The sequence below is a fragment of the Capsicum annuum genome, chromosome 5 (genome assembly GCF_002878395.1).
Source record: "Capsicum annuum cultivar UCD-10X-F1 chromosome 5, UCD10Xv1.1, whole genome shotgun sequence".
Classification (NCBI taxonomy): domain Eukaryota; kingdom Viridiplantae; phylum Streptophyta; class Magnoliopsida; order Solanales; family Solanaceae; genus Capsicum; species Capsicum annuum.
This window is the reverse complement of record NC_061115.1, coordinates 165,623,538-165,644,333: the sequence shown is the minus strand read 5'-3', so window position 1 is coordinate 165,644,333 and position 20,796 is coordinate 165,623,538. Positions and strand designations below refer to the sequence as shown.

The 20,796-nt window shown below is 35.7% G+C and overlaps 1 long non-coding RNA gene across 1 annotated transcript; it reads left to right on the top strand.

The window, feature by feature from the left end:
• The first annotated feature begins 219 nt into the window (after positions 1 to 219).
• On the top strand, positions 220 to 2,399 carry LOC107872550. Its single transcript, XR_001674910.2, has 3 exons — positions 220 to 368; positions 1,828 to 2,140; positions 2,319 to 2,399. It is a non-coding gene; the product is annotated as an uncharacterized LOC107872550 (long non-coding RNA).
• Positions 2,400 to 20,796: the final 18,397 nt, after the last annotated feature.

The window sequence follows — 20,796 nt, the reverse complement described above, 5'->3', positions numbered from 1 at the left end:
GAGAAAGTGCTTACAAACAATTTGGATCTATTACACATGTAAACTTGAATCACTATAAATGTAATTGCATTGCGCTGTCTATTATGGTGTAATTGTGTGTAATCGTTGATACTAGTGTTTTAGGTATGTTACTGTGTTTAAGCCTTTTTATGTAGTTTTAATGCACATGAAGCTATTAGTCATGAGTATTTATCTTAATGCATGGTGTGCAGAGAGGAAACCGTATCTCATCGGACCTCTATAGGCTGTTGCTTGGTGAGGAGGAAGATAATGCTACCAATACATCAGCTGCACCTAAGCCTGACCCTGATGGTAAAAATCATGATGTTGATGCTACTTAGAAACATGATGTTGCTGGTTTTTAGAAGGTAATTGTGTTCCTTGAGATTATCTTGGGCATGCGATAGACTCTTGACTAGTAGTGTTTCTAACAGAACGAACCTTCTCATGAATCAATTTTAGAATGCGGTTGGTTTGTCATTTATATTGTTGTTGGTTCAAATTAACTTGTTATGCCCAAGTTGGGAGTAGTACTGTTATTGAATATTCTATTTTTCCCCTAGATTTTCTTTGAGAGTAAACTAGGAGTTGTCCTACCAGTTTCCTTCTTCAAAGGAACATATCAGAAGATGGTTGTAAATGTTCTTTTTCTTTTTGAACCACAAAATTTTAAAATTATATGACCATGTTACTAGTTGCAGAGTGTGCTGACTATGGAGATTAGTCTACAGGTGTATCCAGAAATTTCTTTTAGAAGTACCTCAAAATTTGAAATATGTGAACATTATTCAGTGTTCCCTAGTCCTTATAATGTATCAATCAAAAAATTGTCACACTATATTAGCTAGGGACAACTTTATGTACCATTTGCATCCATTCTGCTATATTGTGGATTCAGTATTCAAAGGACCATAATAGCTAGACTATTTTCTTGTTGATCTTTAATCTATCAGGATGTTTTTCCTTTTATCTCTACTGGGATCAGTTATTCTTTACAAAACTGAGTTTCTCTGTCTATGTGAAAATATAAATAAATTTATTTGTACCATTTGTTAGTTGTTTCTTGTTCCTTTTGATTTAAAGACTCAAGAAAGTAGTTGACTAAGGTCCACTTTAATAGTCTTTTTGATATAGCTAGTTTGGTATCTTGGACTTGAAACTGCTTCCCTCTTAATATTTTCCTCGTAACATGATGTGTCATGACTAACCACTTTTTGAAGTGTTACATTTTGCTTTGGTCTGATCATCTGTTTGCTTTTTTTTTTTATCCTCTTTCTCTTATGAATGTCACTCCTTTTAGAGACTTCGTGACCATACTTTTTAGATAGCTTTCATGAAATCATTTTTCTTTATCAGTTTCACACACCAATTTTATCACTGAATCCTCATTAGTTATGTGGTGTATTTTCTGTAGGATTTCAATGTAACTCTAGTGTTGTAGGAGAAAGTTTACCAGTTGATTGATCAATGCAAAAGCACTCCTTCAGTGGATAATAATGCAGGGATTAACAACCTAGGTGTTGCAACCCAATTAGATTACTATTCTTTTGATCCACAACAAGAATTTGATCAGTTTGGATTTGATGCTTTAAATCTATTTCTAGAGGATGATTTTTCTCCCATTCAGATTATCCCCCACCCTCTACTTTCTTGGGACCTAAATGTGCACTTTGGGATTATCCTCAACCAGCGATAGGGTCGGATTGGTGCTGGAAGTCTCATGACTACTGCAGTGACAATTATGATGTTGTTGTGCCTAATAAAGGCTATCTTGGAAGACCTCCAGTTGTAAAGATGTGCAGCTAACTCATTTTTACTATCACACAGGACGAGAAGACACTGGACAATCAGTTAGATATTGTTGAAGGGATGAAGTTTGATAGGGGTTACATATCACCATACTTCATCACAAATCAGAAGAATCAGAAATCTTTATGGTTTTGGTTTGCTAATCTTAGTTAAGCTTGCACATGTGTTGTGCTAACGCTTTTTACATATGTTTCATTATTCTCCTTTTTGGTTAAATTCACTATGCTTCTGCTATGCCTTGCAGGAACTCGAGGACCCACTAATTCTTATTCACGAGAAAAAGATATCAAGCATTAATACTGTTGTGAGAACATTAGAGTTAGCTCTAAAGGTAATTCTCTTCCTCTTTTGTTTGATCAGTAAAGGATAACTAATCGTGAAACACTTGCTACTCTTATTTTGAACAAGCTTTGTGTTGGAATCAAGGTATGTTGCTGTTATATTTGCTCTACTATTTGTTGTTTAACTTCTTGATTTGGTGATTATATAATTTTGGTGAACGTTTATAGGTTTACGCCATCAAAGCACCGGGCATTGGCGAAAATAGGAGAGACAATTTGCAAGATCTCACTATTTTAACTTGAGGCCAAGTGAGAAATATTCTATTTTGCTTATGTATAAGATAGTTGATGCTTTCTCGATGACACCTAACATATGTCTCTTCTGCTATATAGTAGGGCGTAACAGAAAAGCTTGGACTGAGCATTGAAAATATGGAGTTTGAGATGTTGGGAACCTGTAAAAAAGTAGTTTTGCTATGCCATTTGGATATAGTAGGTTCTCCTTTTGTATATTTCTATTCTCTTTTGAAAGTGTAAGTGCATGAGAATTTTGCACAATGTAATTCTTGTTTGGGATTTCTAGTGAGTCTTGTTGGGGGATTTTATCTTTTTTCCTGTTGCTTTAGTCTAGTCATGCTTTTATTTCTTAGGTGACTATCTCCAAGAATGATACTGTCATTCTTGATGGTGCTGGTCAGAAGAAGTCCATAGAGGAACGATGTGAATAGGTTTTGTCTTGCTCCCTTTTGCACCAATATCGATACAAATAATGCACTTCAGTATGGGGTTGACATATAATCATGCTCTTTGTATTTGCATATTAAATCAACTATTGAATTGATTACATCTGACTATGATAAGGAGAAGTTGTAGGAAAGACTAGATAAGATTTTAGGGGTGTTGCTGAAATGCATATTTAAGGGAACGTTCAGAACTTCTTGTAAACTTATATCGACTCTTGAATTGTGAAATTATATTGTATATTTGCTTTTTGTATAGGTTAGATATTTTGCATTACGATTAGTTGATTAATGTATTCCTATGTGATTTAGTTTATATTGCAGTGTAATATTTATTATTATATAATTAATTTCTCATTACTTTATTATGTTGGTGCAACACCTAGTCTATTGCAATAACTTTCAAAATACCATTGCAGTAGGTCGCAAAAACTATTGCGATAGCCTAAAATATTGTTGCAATATTATAAGAAAGGAGTTGCAATGGGTTCTAGCAATGGTTGAAAACCGTTGCCAAATATCTATTGCATCATTAGAAACTGTTGCAATTGGAAAAAATAATTATTGCATCAGAAGATCTATAACGACGGTTTAGATCTGTTGTAATTAAAAAAATTAAGTGTTGCATCAGAGGGAAGAATAATCGTTGCTATAGATGAGTCTATGGCGATGATTCTCAAAATCGTCGCTAAAACCGTTGCTATAGATCTATGGCAACGCTCACATATGGGACGCTTACTAAACTATTGTGGTAGGTCTATGGCAACGGTTTTGTATATATTGCAACACTTTTTGAATCGTCGCCATAGGAATAATTGCTATTAGTGAGTTTATCCCATATTTTTTTGATAGTTTCACAATAAGAGATCTTTTCATATTCTTCACCACTAATAGATTATACAATAAATTATTTGCCTCTGAGTTGATTTGAATGATTTTCGTTTTTTCATCAGTGTAGTCCTCTAAGGTTGGAGTTTCTTTAGTTGATGCTTGTCCATTATCTAAATTTTTTTCATTCTTTTTGGCTGGAACAAGCAAAAGGTCACCAAGGTTGATCACTCTTCATACATTCACATCATAGGAATTTAAGGATTTCCTTTCTTATCTTCTAATGAGAGAAATATTCTCCATTAAAGTAGGAAGATCTAGTTTGAGATGTCCCTTCTAAGCATAGTGCTCTAGCAACAGATTGAGTCATGATCTTTCTCACTTTGTTGTCAGAAAATAAGTGTAAGTCCAAGCTTTGATATCAATTAAAGAAGTTAGCAGATTACTCTATTTTGATATATTAGTTGACTTGCTGTGTGAGTTAGTCGACCAATGAGACAATATTGAGAAAGCACAAAGCGTACTAAAATGGAAATTGTTAATGTAAATATGACATCAGATATCTTATATTGGATGGTACCCCTAATAGAACTTACTCCAGCACCCTTGAGCTCCACAAGATTATACTAGCTCTTCTTTTTGGTGAATCAAAATATCATAAGGATTGAGTAAAGCTTTTTGAATTTTACTCACACACTTTATTTTGTTTTCTCTCTTTTGATACAAGGCCTTACCAACTATATTAATATTTTCTCTCTTTTTGAATACACAATAAACTTATAAGGAATATAATATGGAATGATAGTAGAGCGAAGAGCTAGAGAATGTTGAGACAAGTATATATCTCTTTCTTATGCTTCCAACCCTTTAAATAAATGGGTTTGTAGTAGCCGTTGTAAGGTTTTCAAGATGACAGACCAAGAGATTTGATCCTTTGAAATTGAATGTGAAATATCCTCTTTCCAAGAATAAGATTGGACCAAAATTATGGTCCTTTGTGATCCGCGGTCTTCTTCATTCAATAGTGGAGAATATTAAAGTTTTTTTGCTTATCAGATGAGATTTGATTCCTTCAATATTTTTGGTATTTCTTCATTTTTGATTCAAGGGAATATTTGATTTTGATTATGTAAGAAACATCTCCTTGATTTATTAATTTCCTTGTTTACTTATATAACTGTCAATCATCAAAACTAGACTTTACTAGAGAGGTTGTTTCCAATAGACACCCGACTCAGAATAGGATGAAGTAGAGAGTCTGTTTCGAATAGATCTTTAACAATTAAAGATGAGACATAAAAAAAGGACACATACACATAAACATACGCATACACACATATATATGCTTGAGAGAATTTCCTTATTAGAGTAACTCTACCCCCTCTCTTGACTATTTCCCCCTGATAACGCTTAACTTACACTTCATTTTAAGTGAAAGGCGGTCACGTCAATATATTTACCCAACTTTGAGTTGGGGTCGAATCCATGAGGAATAATGTAAATGGCGATAAGTTAACTCGAAATAATATATACTTGCTAAAATTCAAACCTAGAGTACAATAATGTAAAAATGGGGGGTTTGAAAGGCATCATAACTAATATATCTTTTTTGGGATTTTCTAGTATTAACTAGAGGTTATGAATAATTAGAGTTTAATCAACTAAGAGCGGATCTTGGGATTATGCCTTCCTAGTGTCAAATTACAGATGGGAGTGTGATGACTTGATGAATATTATAAATGCTAGTGATGTGGTAGGCTAGGTTGGAAGTCCTTGAGACTAATTTGTCAACAAAACTGATGTTGGATGTATTTATGCACTCTAGTGTTGCTAATCGAGCTTATTTAGTCTTGTTTTAGGATAATTCGAGTGCTTTATGAGTAATGATGATATAAATAAGTATATAAGTGTTCAGCGATGCAATTACAATGGTTAAAAGTGTTTTCAAATAAGTTTATACTTAACTGAGTCATTTAGAGTTCAATCGAGAAAACTTAGTTTACTAGCTTGAGCTAGGTGTGTGTCTAGTTGGTTTCTGAATGGTTTAATAAGTGTATTTATATATGGAACAACTTTTTTTAATGTGCAAATTTCAATTTGAGTAAGTCAAGAGTCGGAACATAAAGTTGAAGATCAATGGAACTAGACAAATCTTAGCTCGTGTTTTTGGTTCATCATTATGGGTTGTTTGATGTTTTGAACTCTAATGTGTGGTGTATGATGATATAGGATGCTTGAGGATTTAAATTTTATGATAATTTGATAATGAAAAAGCTGGAATTGAAGGCAAAATAACACTACAAGGAAAGAGAGACCCGAACACTTAACCAAATTTTGAGAGGCCAATTCTAGTAAGCCAACGCGTTTGGGGGAAAACACTCCACACTTACCACAAAATTTCCACCATGAATCACCCCTTATCCCATGATATATCCACCGTGACGTGGTGATATTTCAATGAGAAATACAATAAGTCCCACTAGCAATCCCAAGCACGGCCAAATTTGCAAATCCATTCCTACACGGCTTGGGCTTTCCCTTCTACTATAAAATTGTACTAATTGTCAATCACTTTTGAATGTCTAGGAGATTAAAGGAGGCTGCTGCAACTTCAAATTTAGGTTTTTAAATTCCTTTATTACCTTTGTAATAATTCATAACATAAATTCTACCTTCTGGATCATGATTTGAACTCCCTTTCTGGCGTTAAAGCCAAGAACATGAAGACTATTGTTTTGAATTGATTTCATTTAATTTGCTTATCATATTTGGTTGCTTGTTTATTATTGTTTTAACTATTTTGAGGATTGGTCACCCTTAGAATATATATATTGTCAACCTTGTGATCTCAGGTGAGGGAATAGGGAGATAGAATGTGGGGATAAATAAAGTAGGGTTCTTATTCTTTTATGAAATAAGGAATTTGAGTTAGCGTCTAGGATAGGGATTTAACTAGAAGCCTTAATTGATTCACACGTAGGAAGATAGATTAAAGAACTTAATTGGATTATTACATCCCCACTCAATGATGTAGCTGTAATGTCCAAGTTAGGTAAACGATTAGAGGTTGGGAGACCATGATCATGCAATTAACCCTACGAATTAACAACCAAGATAAACGATTTAATAATTGAAGTTCAATAACATAGTATGATTGTTCGAAGTGATTTAACCCTGGGTTTTACTCCATTGATTGTCTCAAGTCTTTTACTTTACATACTATTTACTTTATATTTAGTTATAACTTTAAAACTCTCTTTTGATTACTCTTGCATTAATTGAATCTGAATTGTGAACTGAAATTGAATACTTGTTAGAACACGTCCTTGTGGGATTAATATTCGACTTTCTTGAAGGCCACTATATTACCTGGTAGATCACGAACACTTGCATGTACGCTGTCAATTTTTTGGCGTCATTGTCGAAAACTTGTAATTTGGCAATTGTTTTATTTTTAGTTTTACTTTTAGATTTGTTTGGTGTTTTTACACTTGGTCTTATTTTTGTATTTGCAGGAAACAGATTTTCAAAGTAGTAAGCTGGCAAGGGATCAGAAATTAGTTGAACCAAGCCCCGAACTCGAGAAACTCTTCCATTAACAAAGAAGAGAAGAAATCCTTTTCCCCCATATTCCACAAATCAAAGAAGATCAATATAATCCTACTCTCATGGATGACGAACAAGCAGCCTGCAGGACGATTAGAGAAATGTCAATCCTACTTTCGATAAATTTGACCTCTCCTTTTCAGAAACTAGCTGCTGGAGAGAGGTTCAAGCTAAAGAACAATATGGTGCAGCTATTGATTAGTAGTGGATAGTTAACAGAGCTGGTACATGAAGATACATAGGTCCATTTTACAAAATTTCACTGAGCTCACTGACACATTCATTATGGCAGATGTGAATGTTGATTACGTGAGCCTGACACTCTTACCCTATTCACTTATTGGGGAAGCCAAAAAGTGGTTGAACTCTGAGACATCAAATTCAATTACTTCATGGGATGGCTTAGCCCGAAAGTTCCTCATTATATTTTTCCCATCTGGCAAGACTGTGAAACTTCGTAGTAAGATAGTGGGCTTCAAACAAAGGCCAGACGAGAACCTCTATCAAGCTTGGGAGCGGTTCATGGCACTTCTTCGAGACTTTCTACAACATCAAAATTCCAATGAGGTACTTGCTCATACTTTTGTAGAATCACATGACCATAATATAAAAATTTTGCTAGATTCAGCTGCAGGTGGTCAAGCATTGGAGATGACTTAAAATGAGCTATACACTTTATTAAACTATATTGCACAAGGAAATACAGAGTGGCTTGGTGATTATGGGAGTGCCACAAAGAAAGTTGCAGGTGTGTTTGAGGTGGACCAGTACACTACTTTATCAGCTCAGGTTGCTGCATTGCAAAATTTGATAAATAATCAGTTCAATAATTTGAAAGTGAAAGTGACATAGCCTGTAACAGTATTTAATGCAGTACAACAGACCAGTGGTTGGTATGAGGTTTGTGGCTACAGTAGTCATTCTGCGGCAATGTGTGCTACAAATCTAGAGTCAGTGATGTTCATGGGTAATGTTTAGAGGTTAAATTATGGTAATGCCTATAACATAAAATGGTAACTCAACCACCTAATCCAGCATACAGCCATAAGGAAATTAGTCAACTAGCAACTTAGAAGAGATGGTGAAGTAGATTCTAGCTAATCAAACACAATTGGCTACAGATGTAAAGAACCAACAAGTGTTAACGAGAATCTTATAGTTTTAGCTAGGGCAGTTATCACAAACACTAACTACCAGGCCTCAAGGTGGTTTGCCAGAAGATACAGAAAACCTCAAACAAGTAATGGCAATCACTTTGAGGAGTGGTAAACAGCTTCATGGAGAACCTCCAAAGGCAACTAAAGAGGTATATGCTGATGTGGTGACTGAACAGGTAAATGGCCAAGTTGTTGAAAAATCAAGAAAGTCTGAGTACTCGAAAGAAAAAGCTGCTGAAGAAGTGAAGAAAATTCCAAAACTACCTTTACCACAAAATCATATGAAGGCAAAGGAGGATGCGTGCTTCAAGAAGTTTTTTGACATGTTCAGAGAGCTACACATTAACTTAACTCTTTTAGATATTTTGTAGGGAATTCCCAAGTATGCAAAGTACTTGAGGGATATGGTTTCTAACAAAGTGAATTTGCAGGATGTGGAGGCGGTAGCACTCACTGAGGAGTGTAGTTTTTTGGTGACTCAAAAGATGTCCAAGAAGGTTAAGGAACCTAGGAAGTTCACTTTCCCCATTAAGATTGACAACATCGAGGTAGTTTATGCACTTAGTGATTTAGGGGCAAGTATCAACTTGATTACCCTATCATTGTTCCACACATTGGGTTTGGGGAAGCCTAGACCGAGCTCTGTACTACTGCAGTTGGCAAACAGGACCATAGCCCATCCTGATAGAGGAATAAAGGATGTTCTTACAAAGGTTGGTAAATTTATTATTTTAGCTGACTTTATTGTTCTAGATTTTTAGGTAGATGAACAGTTACCAATCATTTTAGGAAATCAATTTTTAGCAATGGGATGAGCTCTAACTGATGTGAGAGAGGGTACACTTACAGTAAGGTTGGAGGATAAAGAGTCAGTTTTTAAATTATACAAACTGCGTAACACACTATCCCACTATAAAGACTTGTGTATGATTATTATGATTGAAGGGGATAAGTGTGGGGTGGTGGTGGAGCATCTTCCATAAAATACCTCTTCGAACACTCTCGTTGAGCACCTTAAGCCACAACCACCTAAGCCTGACATGATGCAAATTGATGAGCCTGGAAAGGCTATAATTGAGAAAGCTGATGACCTTAAGAGTTATACTCAAGTGGTTAGAAACGAATAAGAAGATGACCTCCAAGTGTGAGAAAAAGAATAAAGGAACTTTGTTTAGTTGAGTTAGGTCATGCCGCGATACTAAATCAGGCGTTGCTTGGGAGGCAACCCAAGTTAAGTAGGTATGTTTTATTTTTTAGTTTTTTATTTCACGTAGCTTTTGTTTTGTTGAGTCACAGGTTGATGAAAAGTCTAAGTACTAGAAACTTGAGCTAAAGAGCATGGCAAAGACTGAGTTTGGGGTCCCCGGACCCTCTTGATGTATGAAGATGATATTAGCTAGGCCTAGAGGCCTCAGAGAGTATTTCTATCTCTACTTTTAAATTATACTTGGGGGACAAAGTTAATTTTTAAGTGTGGGGTGGGGAAATTCCAATTTTTAGGGTAAATTTAAAATTTTTGTGTTAGGAACAAGTGATATATTCATGTTGGTGCTATATTTGATTGCATGATGCAAGTATTTCGATTGTAAAATCATGTTGATTATATAAATTACTACTTTTGAGACTCTTAGACTCATGATTATGACTCTTGTAATTGTTGGCTTAATTTGAATTCATGCTATTGTTTGGTTGAGTCTATGATGATCCTACTTGAGTTGAGCATACGTCATGTGCTTGTAAGGTACTTGTATATTCCTTGGTGCATGTGATGTGTAGAACTTGCCTGGTGTGTGTGCAAAACAAAATAAAGAGTGTGAGTTTAGGATATGATATAGGCATTTCTTTGATACCCTTGTTTTATACCGTGTTGTTGACCTACCTTTGTGCATAATCCTAGTAATCCCCATCGATCCCTTAGCTTTTTCTTTGGAAGCCTCATGTGTAGCTTAATCCCTTCTTTGATAAATCTTAATTTGATCCAAAGATCCTAAGTGCTTAAGAGTAAATTTAGTGAGTTAAGAAGTGTGAAATTAAAGAAGAAAAAGTTGAAATTGAAGCCCTAAAGTGATAGTTATTGGGGTGAAAAAAGAATTGCTAATGTGTTGTGGTGAGGAGTTGAGTGATAAAAAGAATAGAAATTTGTTCAAATTGAATGAGTTGTGCATAGAATCCTCCCACCATAGTGTTTGTAAATAAGCTTAATAAGATGGGGTGAAAACAATAGAACGAGATTGACAAAAGTGGTGCAAATTAGTTGTTGGAGATTGGGTTTAACTGAATAATGTAGTGTCTTAAAGAGCTTAGGCAAGATAGTTACTATTTTTGTCCAAAATAGTTCCTGCCCATCCTTGAGCCTACATTACAACCTTTAAATACCTATTTGATCCTAAGATTCATCATACTAATATTAGCGGAGTACTACACTAAGGGCAAGCCTATAGTTCATTATGTGTAACAAGTGAATTCTTTGTGAGAGTGAGCGTAACTTGATTCTTGAACCCATCTTGTTCTAACTGCATTATTGTGGGTAATTATGGGTAACTCTCTTGTTGTGAGAGACACATATTTGATAACTATGGGTGATTTGTATGATGTCTTTGATTGATCAACATGCATGATTTTTCCACATGTTGAGTCAATTCTTGAGGCTAGGATGTTTGTAAGTAGTATTCTTGAGCTTTCAATTATGTACATAACATGTTTAGTGTATAAAATTGCATTCTATGTAGTCATTGAAGTACTAGCTTGAATGACTTGTAGTATTAGAAGTGTAGAGTCCCCCTCTCTTATGATGCTTATAGAGTTGTTCGAGGACGAACAAGGCTTTAAGTGTAGGGTGGTGATGTTGGGTGTATTTATATACTCTAGTGTTTCTATTCGAGCTTATTTAGTCTCTTTTTGAGGATAATTCATGTGATTTATGTGTGATGATGATATAAATAAGTATATAAGTGTTCAAGGATGCAATTACAATGGTTAAAAACATTTTCAAATAAGTTTGTACTTCATTGAGTCATTTAGAGTTCAATCGAGAAAACTAGTTTTACTAGCTTGCGTTAGGTTTGTGTCTAGTTGGTTTCATTGGATTCTAATGTTTTAAATAAGTTCTGAATGGTTTAATAAGTGTATTTATATGTGGAACCACTTATTTTTAATGTGCAAAGTTCAATTTGATTAAGTCAAGAGTCGAAACATAAAGTTGAAGATCAATGGAACTAGCCTAATCTTAGCTCGTGTTTTTGGTTCATTGTTATGGGTTGTTTGATGTTTTATACTCTAATGTGTGGTGTATGATGATATAGGATGCTTGAGGAGTTAAATTTGATGATAATTTGATGAGGAACAAGCTGTAATTGAAAGCAAAATAACACTACAAGGCAAGAGGGACCCGAACACTTAACCAAATTTTGAGAGGCTAATTCCAGTAAGCCAACGCGTTTGGGCCGCGACGTGCCACACTTCCCACAAGATTTACACCCCGAAGCACCCCTTAGCCCATGAAATATCCACTGCAGTACAGTGGTTTTTTCTTGAGAAATGCAATGTGTTGCACTAGCAATCCCAAGCACGGCCAAATTTCCAAATCCATTCCTACACGGCTTGGGTTTTCCCTTCTACTATAAATATAGCTTTGTACTCATTGTAAATCACTTTTGAATGTCTTGGAGATTAAGGGATGCTTCTGCAACTTCAACTTTAGGTTTTTACATTCTTTAATTAGCTTTTTAATAATTCATAACATGAATTCAACCTTTGGATCATGATTATTACTATGGGTGGCTAAGAACTCCCTTTCGGGGGTTAAAGCCAAGAACATGAGGACTATTGTGTTGAATTGATTTCATTTAATTCGCTTGTCATATTTGGTTGCTTGTTTATTATTGTTTTAAGTATTTTGAGGATTGATCACCCTTAAAATACATATATTATCAACCTTGTGATATCGGGAGAGGGAATAGGGAGATAGAATGTGGGGATAAACAAAGTAGGGATCTTATTCTTTTATGAAATAAGGAATTCGAATTAGCATCTAGGATAGGGATGTACCTAGAATCCTTACTTGATTCACACGTAGGTAGATAGATTAAAGAACTTAATTGGATTATTATATCCCCGCTCAACGATATAGTTCTAATGTCCAAGTTAGGTAAAAGATTAGAGGTTGGGAGACTATGATCATACAATTAACCCTACGAATCAACAACCAAGATACGTGAGTTAATGAATGAAGTTTAATAACATAATATGATTTTTTGAAGTGCTTTAACCCTAGATTTTAATCTATTTATTGTCTCAAGTCTTTTACTTTATGCACTGTTTACTTTACATTTAGGTATCTCTTTTGGTTACTCTTGCATCAATTGAATCTGAATTGTGAACTGAAATTAAATACTTGTTAGAACAAGTCCTTGTGGAATCGATATTCGGATTTCTTAAAGGCCACTGGATTACTTGGTAGACCACGTACACTTACGTGAGCGCTTGGGCGCTGTCAAAAATCTTAAGGGTGTCACTCATTGACCCTTTCGAGTACCTAATGAGTGCGTAATTAAAACCGCCTAATACCTCAAATAGGCACCCCTATTTCTAGGATAGTGCCCTAAGTATACTCAACCTCATAATCACCCTTATGTCTAAGATAGTGATAATTAGTAAACTAAACTCAATAATTGTCTATTATTGCCTTGGTTCCCATATCTCTCTTTTAAGAATGGCGTGGGTTCCAAATGTTCACCTAAACCCCTCTCTCAAGGATGGTTTAGGCTTTAAAGAGCTTGGGATTTTCACCCACAAACCCATTTTTGGGTATTTAAGGATTTCACTCACAAATCTCAATCACTTTAATCAAACAATAATAGAACCCAACATCACAAACTAGTAAATGCACAAGTAAATCAATCCCACACATAATTGCACCCTAATCAAGCATAATCCCAAGAGGAAGAACTAGCTACACATAAAAATAATAAGCAAGATGTACCCAATAACCTCCATTGATTAGATTTATGAATGACTAGGTGAATGTTACTTCAAACTTTGAACATCCACAAATCTTCAATGGGAGTTTCCTAATCTTTCACTTTGGAGCTCCTCCAATGAATTCTTCACCCAAAATTAATGTAATATTTTGTCCTCTAAAATGGAAACTAAGGAGTAGACAAAGTTCCAATAATTGGGAATTGATTCGATGATTTCCAAAGAGATAAGATTTGAGTCTCTTAAGGGGAAATTTGGGAACGACTGTGTACATTTACATCTTTTCCCTTTGCTTCTTTTTTTGCTAAGTCGCAATCGTGGGAGCTTGTCCACAAACGCGGCTATCGCAACTACACACAGAGTCACGTGATCGTAGTTACTAATCTTCTAGACTCACTGCAATTGTGACCCTCACACTGCAATCATAGTAACTGAGGCCGATTTCTTCTCCAGGTCTTTTAGCTGTACTTCTATCCTTCGTTTGATCTCTTTTCAGCCTTTATCTACATATTTTCACCTTATTACCTTTGTGCATGCAAAATGTGGATATTAGTGCATTTAATTACATATATTGTCTCAATTATTCATTCAAAACATGGTAATGTGCACGAATGATGAGTCCGAATGAGTGGTAAATTCACTACCCATCAACACCCCCAACTTAAAGCTTTGCTTGTCCTCAAGCAACACTACCTCTTTCTATGAGACTATCCACATTTATTCCCAAAATAGATAACCCAATGATCACAATGACATCAAGTTTAGCTAATAACTTAAGTAGCTCTTCAAATATGGGCAAGCTATTCTCCCGACACCCCTCAACATAAAAGGAAATAAGAAAGGATGCAAAAGACATCCAAAGAGAAATAATGAAACAATCATCGATACTATAGCAGTGACTCACTTTTTGACCTCAACCACACTATACTCCTTTTTTTCTTTTTTCTCAAAAGATAACAAAATCACCTACCTCAACGTGTTCACATCCCTCCTCACAAGAAGGAAAATTTCACACACCCAGCTAGAAAATATGCGACAAGGAATTTAAGAGTAAACTCTCTCCCTGACAATAACTCTCTATGCTAACAAGTATCATACCATAGGCTTAACACTATTTTCAATCACCACTACAATGAATAGAGATCTCAAAGGACTTTTTGAGCTTTCTAACATAGGCTCGAGGTAGGGTAGGCTATTATTTAGGAACAATCATGGATTATACCCTAATTAAACATCTACATCACACTTATTTAATCCACCTCTCACTATGGGACACTTCTTTTCTTTTATAAATGTGACTACTTTTATTTCCTTGTTTTACCCATTCTCTACCATTTTTTTTCTTGCAAATTTCATGCAATTCTTTCCTTTGTTTGTTGGATCCTTTATTATTCTATTCATTTGTTTCAATTTTTAAGAAAATAGATACTCATTATCAACTTTGTAGCCCAAAGTTACTTCCTTCAATCTTCACTACACCCAACTTAGGCTTTTAGCCTCAGGTTGCATTTTTAAGTTCAAGGGAGGTATGGTTCAAAAGAGGGATAAAAGTTAAAAGGCTCATGAATTGTAAGTTTTTTCCAAAGAAAGGTCCAAAGGCTCAAAGTGGGTGACTAGGGACAACATCTATTGTAATACCCCGTATTTCTATCTAGCTTCGATTCATCCATAGAACATCAAAGATCTTTCTTCATAGATGAATACCTTTTTATTACCAGTGGTGCTTATAATATTTTAAATTTTTATCATGTGGGAAATAGAATAAGCTTTCGATCGATATGAAATTCACCCAAATACGACACTCGGACGAAGAGTTAGGGCTATTTTAGTAAGACAGTGTACCACCTGGTACTTTAGTGCGGCGCAGAGCCATCCAAAATGGCAATCGTCAAAATATAGTGACCCTCCTCTATTATGGTGCATCATTCCAAGGCTTTTTTCCCTAGTCGTCTAGTTTCCAGTGAGCTGGTGCGATTTCACCGCTCGCACCAGCGTGAAAAATCAAGATTTTCAGATTCTATTATTTAATTCCAAGGACCAATTGGTAATTTCCTAAAGCCCCTAATCAGCCTATACACAGGATTTAAACCCTTAATAACCAAAATTGCTCATTTATTTTCACTATTCCCCAAGAACAAAAGCATTCTCTCTCAAAGATAGAAAACCCTAGCCCTCAGTTTTAAAAGCAATCTCAAGAATCCCTCCAAGAGTCTTCAAGAACTTCAAGAATCTAGATTTCCAAGTATGTTAGATGTTGATTCTTGGGTTCCTTCCACCCAAGAAGTTCAAGAATCCTTTTCAAAATTCAAATATTATATATTTATAAGTTTTCATGATTCATGTGAACTGAAATTGAAGTTCATATTGTTATTGAGATTTAATTCATGTTTTGTTTACAAAGTCCCAAGTTTTGATCCTAGTATGTGATGTTTAGGTGATGTTCATGATAAACCCCTTTAAGATGCATGTTGATTTATGTAACCATGTTAATTAGGTGTATTGAATGAAGTATGCTCCCCATATGTTTGATAAAAATGCTTATGTAAAGGAAATAGAGTCATTATAGCATGTTGACAAGAAATCCCCAATCATGTATAAGTTAATGCATGCCAAGTGTTTGTTGAAAGGTCTTAGTGAATGAATTATGATATGTTACATGCATTCCTACTCATATCCATTCCTTATTGAATGAATTATGAGATAATAGTATGCAACCCCTATACATTTACATGTTTAAGACTTCTAAGTGCTTGAAGAGATGATTCATTGATTGTGTTGTGAATAATAGCCTATTTCCATGTTATGTATGAGTTGTCCTGTCTTGTATTATTTATGTTATCGAGTCCTGGGGGTATTTATACCCGACAATTTAGCTAATTGTCTAGATCCAGTGTTAGTTTTCAAGATAATCTCAGTTGTGCCAATCAGTAGAACTCAGACAGTTACAGAACTTAGGAAATCTCAGTAATCTCAGTATCAGTAGTATTCCAGCTTCAGTTTAGTAATCAATTCATAACTAAGTAGTATTCCGCCAGTCAACAAAACTCAGTGAAGTCAACTTAGCTCAGTTAATTAGTATGATCAGTAACAAATTCAGCTCAGCCTAGTATAGTCTAAGAATCAGTTCAAAATCTTTCAGTTGGGAGTAGAATTGAGCGCTGAATGGGCTTAGGGATAGGGGCTCACCCGTTAGATAGGACTGACTCCACAAAAGTTGCCTTTACCCATGGCACGGTACTGACACCCTTCCAACTGGGGTTATAGGTTAGACCCCAAACTATCTAGCAAGGGGCATGTCAATTAGATGACTACCTCCCACAGTCTCAGCTTCAAAATCAATCTCAGTAAAAGAACTCAACTCAGTAGCATAGATTCAGGACTGTTATATATATTCACTCAATAGTATTATTAATGGATTTATAGATTACCCGCTAGATAGGACTGATCTCAAATTTAGTCAACTAGTATTAGTATCAGTACCATTAGATTTAGAGATCACCCGCTAGATAGGACTGATCTTAAATTTAGTTAATTATCTTTATTATTAGTATATTCAGAGATCACCCGCTATATAGGACTGATCTTAAACTCAGTCAATCAGATATTAGTATCAGTAGACTCAGTAATTAGAAATCTAGTTATTAGAATTCAGTATTCAGTGTTACTACTATTTCAGTTATAATTTATGCACTCATGAATGTATCCTCATTCAGTAGTCTCATGATATTTAGTTAGTATTGTTTATGCATGTAAACCCTTGCATTCAACCTTACCTTATCTAGCGTACCAGTACATTCCAGCGTACTGACGTATACTTTTCTCTTGCGCTATGGTGTCTTATACCATAGGTTCAGAAGCACAGGATCCAGAGCACCTTTAGCAGTTTAGATTCAGCCAACAATAGTAGACTTAACGGTAAGTCCTCATCATTCGAGGATGTTTCTTATTTTATTATTGCATTAGATTTAGCATTTCAGTAGATGGAGTTAGTTGGGGGATTGTCCCATCAGCTCTGCAGTTCAGACAATTTAGAGGCTTTTTCAGACTAGATGTTCATACAATTGTATTAGTATTCAATTTTTCAATTGTATTCAGTTTTTGAACCTTATGGCAAGTTTTCCACCAGTTTTCTACAATTTTACAGTGTATTATTTAGTGCTCAGTTACAAATATTAGTCAAGCATTAGCTTGTGGTCCTTCGAGATTATGAGCATCGTGTAGTGTCTATGATACGAGACTCGAGGCGTTACATCTATGCATGATAGGCTTTTTACGCTAAGTGGGCTTCCAATGTAACCAAGATGGCCTAAGATCATCTCACCAATCAAATACAATCAAAATTTAGCCTTGAGAGACTAATGGGTCAAGTTCTAGATGACACAAGTATATATGCGATTTAGACATATAAACTCACCGTACATGGTATGTGGACTTACCAAGGAGGCTCAATTTCCCCTCATGTTGGATGAATGGAGTATCTATCAATATTTACAAGACAAAATTTTGAGTCACAAAAAGAGAAAAAGTGTTTTTACAAGGTCGCTCACGTCCATGCCCTTGATTTTTGAAAAATTTTGAACAGAGTGGGGTATTTGCTTTGTATTTGCACTATGTACAATTTGCTAACCATGGAAACAACCAAGCCTTTGTCTTACATTTTGGATTAATTTGGGCAACCAACCATATGGCTACTCAGACTTCGCCAATGGCCTGCGTGTAATCCCAAATCCATGATGGCACAAGTACTCAAACTTCCCCTGATTCTATGGATCAAAGACCAATCTCGATGTTTCTCCCTTAAGAATATCGTCAATCAATCTATCATATGGAAAAGCTCATCGAACATCACCATAATCAAAATAAAACTAAAGTAAATAACAAATCTAAAAGCAAATAAATGACTAATCCATGAAATGTGGGCACCATCAGAGTACCCAAATGTAGAAATATAAAAATACAATAAAAATCATCCACAATGTCATCAAAACAGTGTAAAAAACATCCAAAAATCTAAAAATCCATCAAAACAACATAAATACAGGGCTAGGCACCCCTAACTAAAAATCTAGCAGTGTCCCCACTGCATGATCAATAAAAACACAAGTAAAAGATAAGAGTGCTCCCTGAAACAGCATAAGGAGCTGCTCTCTCATGCTGAATCTACATCATCCCCACCAGCATTAGAATCAAACCACTCATTAGGTGCCTCATCATCACTCTTGACTCTGAGAGAAGGTAGTTTGTTATAAGGTTTCAGGACCGTCCACAGGCCCTTGACCCTTTTTCATATTTTGCTGAAGAACTTGTATCTCTTATTCTCCCTTTTCTTCATCTTCTCATGAAATGTCTGAATCTCCCTATTACAATCTACCAGTTCTGAGTATACTCTCTCAAGCCTAGCAACTGTGGCTTCCTACTTCTTCTGCTCCTCTTGATACTTTTCATAGTCTGAGAGGGACACATAAGAATGACACCTGGTGGAGGGATGCCCCAACCCCTGAGTCAATCCTAAAACTAGATCCTTGATGACTCTAATGTCCACATCGATGTCTTCTAGAGGCCCAGCAACAGATGGTCTACATGATTTGGACTCTTAGATTGTCGACTTTCCCAAGTTAACCTTCATCTTTTTGCTTTTTCTAGGTGCACCCTCACCCCTAATTTTGAGTAAAGAGATGTGGGGGTTTGGTTTCACCCAGTTATCTATGGGATACTCCTCTACTTCAACCATCTTGCATAATTCAGTTATAAGGGAAGGAAAGGGAATAAGTGTACCACCCTAAATCTTGAAATGTATCCATTCTTCAAGCATAATCTATCCCACGTTCAAAGCAATACCAGACATGATATAGGGAACCTTACAAGATCTCAAATTAGTGACAGAAGTAAGATGTGTGCAAGGTAAAACTCGGTAGTAGATAATGTTTAAGAAGATTCTGGCCTCTACTGTGAAGTCGTGCATAGAGATCCCTCTTTTGGTAGCAACTCAGGAGACCTCTATATCAGGTCAAAATATGCTAGACATCTAGGTCCCTATCTCACGGCCCTTCGCCTGGAATTTATCCAAGTCTGCATTTAGGAGCACATATACATCATTCACATTCTTTGCACTAAAATGTACCTCATTTTCTTAAATCTTTATTCTTGGGTTTGAGAGAGAGACTGTGCTCAGATTCACATAGAACTCTCTTACCCAGGCTCATTAGTAAGACAGGGGTATGGGGCAAAACATATCTACCCGATAGCAGTAAGACTATTGAAAAATTTTGGAAGTTTTTTTGGCACCTTATCAATGAAGATTCCTCCTTCTGGAAGCAGTTTGGTCCATGAGAGGTCCGAGTAGTAGAGGCTGTGACACTCTGGAGCCATGATGAGGATGTGGTCATAGTCTCAATTCTCATCGCTGAGTATCTGTAAGCAACACAATCCAGACCATCATTAATAATTTCACACCAAAACCATGCTAGATTAATCATAGAAACTCATGTGGTTATGTTATAAAGGGTTTTGGGGTGACAAATGGGCATGCAGAATTTTAGGTATAAGAAAAAAACTAGTCTCAGTTATGGCAATTGAAGACCCTTGACCATGATCGTCGTGCCGAGATCGTGGCCTCGATGCCCGCGACTGTAGTAACTGAGACCATTTTCGACATTTTCTGCGACACCTCTAAAACACTAGATTTTTAACCCCAAGATGAATTCTGATTTACCAATAAATCGTTATGTTCATGAAACTTAAGCCCTGAATTCTAGATTATACCCTCAAAACATAAGGAAAGCAACATGAAATTCATTGGGGCATTAAATTAAACACATAGTGTACACGTTAATTTTAGGCCTAAATCTGGGTACTCAATACTTCCTCATTGGGTGTACACCCACTACAATATTTAACCACCAAAATTAAGAACAAACAAACATGGATTTAGTATTAGAATACAATTCCAGCTCTACTCCTACAAACAAGTTTCAAGCCTAAAACAAACATAAATTCGAGAGAGTTGAAACCACATACCGATTTAGGGGATGACAATGAGTTGAAATGCGCACTTAGGCACTTACACACGGTCAAATTGAAGTGAAATATTGAAAGAATTTGAAAAGGGGTATGGGGGAGGAATGACAGTTAGATGGTCTTTTTAAACTGCATTGACCGCGATCGCGATCGCGGACCCTTGACTACCATGATACACTAGCTATGATTATAGTAATTGAGATTTTTTTTAGGTCCTGTACACTCCCCTGCTCAGTCCAATACATAAAAATCACACCTTTCCTTTTTAAATTTCAGTCAATACTCCTCACATACCATAATTTCATAGATTATGCACGAACTAAAACAAAAACAAAATCTACTTTATCATGCATAAATAAAAGAATACGTGACACTTTCATG